Consider the following 9,344-nt stretch of genomic DNA (forward strand, 5'->3'; position numbering starts at 1 on the left):
GACAGAGGTAGGGAGGGGTGAGGGTGAGAGAGGTGACAGAGAGTAAGGGAGGGGTGAGGAGAGGTGAGGAGGTGACAGAGAGTAAGGGGAGGGGGTGAGGTGAAGGCAGAGAGTAAGGGAGGTGAGAGGTGAGATGAGAAAAGGAGGTGAGAGGTGAGGAGAGGTGACAGAGAGTAAGGAGGGTGAGAGGTGAGGAGGTGACAGAGGAAGAGGGGGGTGGTAATGAACGTCAGGGAGTGGTTGATAGTGGCACCTCTCCCTTGCTCTCACACCACCATTAATGTCCTCGTGATGGTGAGGATTATAGGTGACTGATGGTGAGTGATGGTGACTGACAGGAGATTACAGTGAAGGTAAAATTACTTATGGTGACATAGTAAAAGTGACTGATGGTGAGTGATAGTGAAAAAATGACACCATGACAGAAGAATATATTAACACTAGGGTATAAAGCGACTCCACCAGTATTGTCATAAGGCTCGGATTATCTTAAGATTAACCACCTAACCTAACCTAACCTAACTTCTTCAACCCTAACCTAACCTAACAACCAAACCTAACCTAACCCAACTAAACTTTTGTAACAACCTAACAACAACAACCTAACCTAACAACAACCCCTCCTTACTTCCCCTCCCCCACACCTCACCCCAGCTCTTAACCCCTCACCTCCGCCCCTCACCCCTCCACCCCCATCCCTCACACCAACTCCTACCTCATCACCTCCCTCTGCCCCTCACCCCTCTCACGGGCTCTTAAACCCTCCCTCCGCCCTCACCCCTCCGGGAAAGGTAAAAACGAAGGTGTATGTTTCCCCTCGACCCGTAACTCTGCCTCTCATACGTCGTAGTTTCCTCAACCTAACCCTAACTAACCTAACCTAACCTAACCCTAACCTAACCTAACCTCCTCCTAACACAACACCCACCCCCCCACCCCCCCCCCAACACACAGCTAGCTAACTAAACTACTAAGCAACTACAACAACTAAACTAAACTAACCTAACCTAACCTAACCTAACCTAACTTAACTAAACCTAACCTAACTTAACTTAACCTAACCTAAACTAACCTAACCTAACTAAACCTAACCTAACTTAACCTAACCTAACCTAACCAGTGAACCAATAAACCAATCAGTGACCCAGTACACTACATTATCAGTGAACCAGTGAACCAACGAAACACAAGAACGACACACGTCAGCTACAGTACCACAGTTATACACGACCAACGCTGTACCCCAATAATAATTCAATTCACACTAAGATCTTTTTGGTTTAAGGGCTGTTGCCACCTTAAGTCATCTGTATCCTAATTTAATACATCATATTCAAGACATTTATACTGAAGCGTAACATTACAACAAGAGTACAACAATAATCGAAGCCCGTACCACCACCACACAATTAGAGGCGGGACAAGCTAATATTCAACTAATTTTCTTTGTCCGTGTAAATACTTCTCTCTCTCTCTCTCTCTCTCTCTCTCTCTCTCTCTCTCTCCCCCTTTCCTCTGTTCTTGACGCTTATTATATTAATTATAAAAAAACAGGAGGAGAGAGGAAGGCTGGTCAGAGGAGACGCAGAAGATAATATACACAAGATGATAAAAAACGTTGGATAAATAAGTGGATAATATTTTTACTCATATATAAACAAGTTTTACACGACACCTTAGTCTCAGATTTATAACACATAATAGATATTGGGGACATGTGAAAATAACAAGACAGACAGACAGACACGTGAATTAATCAAGGGGACATACTAAGGGCCTCCAATAACGAAGAAGGGAAGAGGGGGAACTAGAACATATATTCTGAGTAATATAATCAGGTTTCAGTATGTTTGTAAATAAATAGCAGCAGCAACATTGGATATTTCATTTTCTACCCATAAATTTGATTACATTTCCACGTTTTTGTCTCACTTGTGATATAACGGACACACTATGGGACACCCGCACTCTGGTCATCAAGTTATATATGGTACCTTTATTTTTTAGTCTCATCAATACATCCTCAGAATTATTCAACTTTTATATATATAGTATGTGCATATATACATTTATATATACGTGCATGCATACATTAACGGCAGCTGTACGACGAAAACGACTTATGACAACAATCGCCTTATGTATGATTAACGGCAACTGCACGACGAAAACGACTAATGGCAACAATCGCCTTATGTATGATTAACGGCAACTGTACGACGAAAACGACTAATGGCAACAATCGCTTTATGTATGATTAACGGCAACTGTACGACGAAAACGACTAATGGCAACAATCGCCTTATGTATGATTAACGGCAACTGTACGACGAAAACGACTAATGACAACAATCGCCTTATGTATGATTAACGGCGCTGTACGACGACGACGATTAATGACAACAATCGCCTTATGTATGATTAACGGCAACTGTACGACAAAAACGACTAATGGCAACAATCGCCTTATGTATGAGTAACGGCAACTGTACGATGAAAACGACTAATAGCAACAATCATATATATTATGATTAACGGCAACTGTACGACGAAACGACTAATGACAACAATCGCCTTATGTATGATTAACAGCAACTGTACGACGTGAACGTTAATGACAACGAAATAGCCTTATGTATGATTAACGGCAACTGTACGGCAAAACGACTAATGGCAACAATCGCCTTATGTATGATTAACTTCAGCAGTACGACGAAAACGACTAATGGCAACAATCGCCTTATGTATGATTAACGGCAACTGTACGACGTGAACGATTAATGGCAACAATCGCCTTATGTATGATTAACGGCAGCAGTACGACGAAAACGACTAATGGCAACAATCGCCTTATGTATGATTAACGGCAACTGTACGACGAAAACGACTAACGGCAACAATCGCCTTATGTATGATTAACGGCAACTGTACGACGAAAACGACTAATGGCAACAATCGCCTTATGTATGATTAACGGCAACTGTACGACGAAAACGACTAATGGCAACAATCGCCTTATGTATGATTAACGGCAACTGTACGACGAAAACGACTAATGGCAACAATCGCCTTATGTATGATTAACGGCAACTGTACGACGAAACGACTAATGGCAACAATCGCCTTATGTATGATTAACGGCAACTGTACGACGAAAACGACTAATGGCAACAATCGCCTTATGTATGATTAACGGCAGCTGTACGACGAAAACGACTAATGGCAACAATCGCTTATGTATGATTAACGGCAACTGTACGACGAAAACGACTATGGCAACAATCGCCTTATGTATGATTAACGGCAACTGTACGACGAAAACGACTAATGGCAACAATCGCCTTATGTATGATTAACGGCAGCAGTACGACGAAAACGACTAATGACAACAATCTTATGTATGATTAACGGCAGCTGTACGACGAAAACGACTAATGGCAACAATCGCCTTATGTATGATTAACGGCAACTGTACGACGAAAACGACTGGCGACAACAATCGCCTTATGTATGATTAACGGCAACTGTACGACGAAAACGACTAATGGCAACAATCGCCTTATGTATGATTAACGGCAACTGTACGACGAAACGACTAATGGCAACAATCGCCTTATGTATGATTAACGGCAACTGTACGACGAAAACGACTAATGGCAACAATCGCCTTATGTATGATTAACGGCAGCTGTACGACGAAAACGACTAATGACAACAATCGCCTTATGTATGATTAACGGCAACTGTACGACGAAAACGACTAATGACAACAATCGCCTTATGTATGAGTAACGGCAACTGTACGACGTGGATTAATGGCAACAATCGCCTTATGTTTGCCAGCTGTCTCGTATGGCCTCCGTCTTGGTTTGGGGGGTTGCCTCGGCCGCCCCGATAATTGTAGATTCATCTGCCGGGGTGGTCCTCCGAGGGGCTCCTGCTCTCCCTACTAACAGAACACACCCATAATATCCAGAATGATTTTGACACTGTTACCTAAACTGTAAATTTACATTTCAAATATAAACTTGGTTAGAAATTATATGCCAGCTTCCATAACTCTACTACATAATCTACACAATAGTTTAATATGGAAAGAAGGTTACAGCAGCTGTTATTATTTCCAGATAGATCACCAATTTCAATAATATCAAAATTTAGCCTTACCCATACATAACTACCCACAAATAGTGATGTTAAACTTTGCTGTTAATAAACTTAGGTTAAGATTCCTCTGTCTACCTATATAAATATTAATATGAGTTCCGTGGTCGAGCTTTTCCGAGTCTTTACCTAAACTTTGAATATGATGCAGGTCTCTCATTCTTTATCCTTCATTCATCATTGCTGCTATGGTCCGCTCCTTTGCTGAGACAGTTATAACTTACCTAAGTCGTTAAGGTTACCGCTCTCCTCCCATCTTTTTATCCACTTCATCACAGTTGTGGGGGCCAGGCCAACTTCATGTGCCATACCCAGTTTGGAGAGACCATTATGACGAAGAGTGATAATGTGACCCCTGAGAACCAACTTCTCCTCTCTCCGATTCATGTTGGCTTGGTGGAGCTTCCCATCACTCTCATCAGCGGCAAATAACAACAACACCTCGGTCACACGCGCGCACACACACACACACACACACACACACACACACACATATATAGCTGGAGTGTATTATACGAAAGACTTCAAGTAATGAATACATTGAAGACTCTTGATATATGAGCTCTGTTCACCTACTTATAGTGTTCATTCGAAACCAATTTCCCTATTGCATTTTGATATTCGAATGAATACTCCTTACACTACAGTTTTCTTCTCTCGTCAGCAGGATATTCATATCAATATCATTCCCATCTCCTTTTGATGAGTATTTGTTCGAATCACACTGCTCCGTTGCCAGTTCCACTGTGTGTGTTGGTGGGAGGGTCGGTGTAGTGACCTGTCGTCCAGGAAAGGTACAATAGGCTATGCACCCTTTACCGCCAGTGTACCACGAACTTCTGAACGGAACTGTACGTACACACATATTTACGTGCAGACATCCATTTATACATACGTGCATACATTCATTTATAAATACGCGCATATGTACATCCATCTATATATACGTGCATACATTCATTTATAATACGTGCATACGTACATTCATATATATATATATATATATATATATATATATATATATATATATATATATATATATATATATATATACATCCATTTATATATATATATATATATATATATATATATATATATATATATATATATATATATATATCCATTTATATATATATATATATATATATATATATATATATATATATATATATATATATATATATATATATATATATATATATATATATATATATATATATATATATATATATATATATATATATACGTGCATACATTCATCTATATATACGTGCGTACATTCAATTATAATACGTGCATACGTACATTCATCTATATATACGTGCATACATTCGTCTATATGCACAGTTCGTGCATACATTTATATACCTCCATACCAAACTAGTTGACCACCGACGACTGCCTCAAACACTGAGTACTAAGCTGTATATTATCATTCTTGCTGTAACTAAACGCTGGTACGAAGACTTGCATCACTTGCCGACACTGGTAAGGCAAATATCACGTTACTCAGGTTTGATGCGACCGTTAGCAGGGAACTTGTCACTTGATTCTGCTCCTACAGTAACTGGTCCTCCTGCATTATTAGTAACACCACTCGCCCCAGGATCTCTCGGTAATGGAGTGGCTGGTTGGCTGGCTGGCACATAGGTGATAATGGGTACGTTAATGGTACGATGTGTTCCCGGTAGGCGAATGTGATGCAAACGATATTTCACCCCTGACACTTGTATTCAGGTGAGGGTGTACGATGCTTTATGGTTCACTAGGTCTTGAGAGGTTTCTGGGAAAATTTAAGTAGGGTTTTATGCAACCGATATGGATTCGCATCGTAACAATAATTCACATGCGACGCAACTTCAATGGTTTCCTCCTGAACAATAAATTACTACCACCAGCCTTTAAACGATATTCTTACTCTTAAATCATTTCTAGGCTTTTAGGTTTACCTCCTTTATGAATGTGTCTTACCACTCGACGAACATAGAACCATATGCAAGCTTTAAATTTATAAAACGACCCAATGTCTCTTAACCTGTGTAAAGTTAAGGACAAACTGGGAACTTTTTTCTTCCCCCCCACGCAACACAATTTTTCCTGCCAAAACTCTTAAGTAATGGAGTCCACTTATTCATCAAGACTAATGTCCCGCGCTCCCTAAAAACACAACACAGACCATGCAGTTTGTTTAGTTCTTAATGTTTTCGCTTAAAATCCTTCTAGCTTTTAGTGTCTCGTGTTAACTCAGAACTAAACGTACAAACATCGACACCGTAGGCCCAGACACTCAAGAGACTCGTAAGTTGAATATTCCTGTAAACTGGTTGACTTAACGAAACGCAAAATGGATAAGTATCAGGGCCGGATTCAGGAGTGGGCAAAGTGGGCAGCTGCCTAGGGACCTCCACATGTGCGGTAGTAGCTATATCAGGGCTGGTCGACTTGAAACCACATGAATGACTCCAGTCATGTCTCACTTTTGTGTGTGTGTGTGTTGGGAATTTGTACACTATCAATAAATATACAGTTAATTAAAAGTTTCTCAATTTTCTAATTTCCTCAATATAACTGCATATGGCTTCAAAATTCTCCAAAGAAGTGTTCAAATTTCAAAATTTTCCCGGGGGGCTTACAGCGCCCCCCGGGACTCCCAGATATTTAGGCTGGCTTCACTCGCCACCCCACCCTCTTGGGTAGTTATAATGAGGGGGGCCTCCACAAAGAGGCTGCCCATGGGCCTCCACAGGTCTAAATCAGGCACTGATAAGTATGTCCAAGAAAACAAAATTGACTCCACCTTGACATAATATCTCCATTTAGAATCAGTTTAGAAGACAGAATAAAATATATATGAAAATGTTGTTTTACCCCAAGTCAAGCAGTTCAGTAATTGGTACATCTTCAGTCACGAGGAACAATATTATTATCACGATCCTCTGAGAATCTGACATCCAGACCTAAATATAATAACGACGTTCAAAATATTGTTCGACTCCTGAGGGGATTCCGTTACCCTTAATGACGTCACTGATGTTTACTCCGAGGCGCGGGCAGTGATACTGACATACTCCTTGTTGACAATCCCTGGATGCTTGTGTTTTACTGCCTCTTAATGTTTGTGTTTTACTTCTCTGTGATGTTTGTGTTTTAATTACAATCCCTTCATAATTATATTTCACAATCTCCCAGTACCAAACTCTGATCACTCCTACACACATGACTGAACCCTCTTACAGATGGATCCTTCACTCGGAACACCCTGCCCCAGCCTCACGCTATGAAACTTTTAATAGCAGACAACACTTCCCATCGTCTCTTACATGAAGACCTCACACACACACATACATAACTGGGTGGTGTCCATACAGCTCAGTGTCCTTCAATGCTACTAAGATGACATACATAATATACATACATACATGAAAGTTGAACTATCATAATAATAATAATAATAATAATAATAATAATAATAATAATAATAATAATAATAATAATAATAATAATAATAATAATTAACGGTTTATTGAAAGAGCATGGCAGCCGGAAGGCTGAAAATATATAGTTACATAATTGGGGAATGGGTTTCGAATTACAAATAATATACAAATAACATAAGTGATACGAATATGATATATAATAACTAGGTGGGGAGAAGCTCAAACTACAGGTCATTTCAACAAAGTGACAGTACAAAAAGTAAGATTTACTGGGTGTGAATACACTGGTTGATTACCAGTTATTAGTAATTTTTACAATGGTTGGGACTGGGCTGTTCTTATAGCGATCAGTTCGTGCTCGTATGGGCTGGATGCGGTTGTGGTGTCGAACAGCAATTCTCGAACGAGGGATCTCGGGTGGTAGTAGGAGCCGGTGTCGAGGATGGTGCAGAAGCTTCTCACCAAATTGGCAGATGAGGTAGTGATGATGGTCAGAAAGAGCCGAGAGGGTCAGTGTGTGGAGCACTTATTGATATGTGGAGTAGGAAGGGGAGAGAATGATCTTGCATGCCCTCTTTTGCACTTTTTCTAGGTGTTTACGTTGTGTGGCATTTAGGAAGGAAGACCAGGTAGGGGAGGCATAAGTGAGCTTGGGAAGTATGAATGTTGAGTAAACACTGAGGAGCTCGGGGGCAAGAACTCCGAGGGACTCGAGTCGGCGGAAGAGGTTGGAGACGGAAACTGGAGGATTTGACGCCGAGGAGCTTAGTGGAATCTACAACCAGGGAGTGTGTTGGGACCTAAAGTAATGGAAGGGGGTGGGACAATGTCGGAGGAGAGGTTGATGTGCATAACCATGGTCTTGGTATGGTTGATGGTGACGTGGTTGTTGGTGGCCCAGTTATGGAGACTGTTCAATAAATCCTGAAGGGCGGTATAGCCGGGAGCAGAATTGTTGACACTGATCCCAATGGTGGAGTCAACATATTCCAGCGAGCAGGGGTTTCTCTTAGGGCATCATTGATAAGCATGAGGAAGCATAGTGGTTCCATCTTGGTGCCTTGGGGGACGCCACAGGTGAGTGACTGAAAGGTGGAGACAGCCCCTCGGAAGCGTACAGCTTGGCGTCGGTTACTGAGGAAGTCTGTAAGCCATGGTATAAGACTTCTTCGAAACCCGAGGTCGATAGCTTTGTTGATGATTAAATTGCGGTCGACAGGGTCAAATGCCTTGGTGAAGTCAATGAAGGCGACAGCTCAGACGTTTTTCGTTTCTCCAGATGGTGGTATATGTAGTCGAGAAAGCTGACAAGACAGTGAGTGGTGGAGGAGGTTTTCATACTACCAAGCTGCTAAGAACCTATGGGGCCTGCAATATCAGCATAAGCCCAGTCAAACACAAAACTTTCACACATTAAGCTGAGTATTGGGGTGATTGCAATGGGTCTTAGCTGATTTAAGGATTGTGGGCTGGTTGACTTGGGCACTGGTGACACATATGAAGTCTTTCAGTCAGCTGGGCATCTGGCTTGAATGAGGGAAGCATTGATGATGGCGCAGAGGGGTTTAGCAAGCTCCGGGGAGAACTCCTTGAAGAGTTTCATTGGTAAGTCAATGGGGGTGGTGGAGCGTTTTAACTTCAGTTTGTCCAGACGTTTTGCTACTTCAAATTCTTCTACTAAGTCAGTGGGAAAAGGGGCTGGTAGGTAAGCATATGGTAACGAAATGGTTATTTGATTGCTCA

Source organism: Homarus americanus, unplaced genomic scaffold (genome assembly GCF_018991925.1).
Source record: "Homarus americanus isolate GMGI-L3 unplaced genomic scaffold, GMGI_Hamer_2.0 scaffold37195, whole genome shotgun sequence".
NCBI classification, from domain to species: domain Eukaryota; kingdom Metazoa; phylum Arthropoda; class Malacostraca; order Decapoda; family Nephropidae; genus Homarus; species Homarus americanus.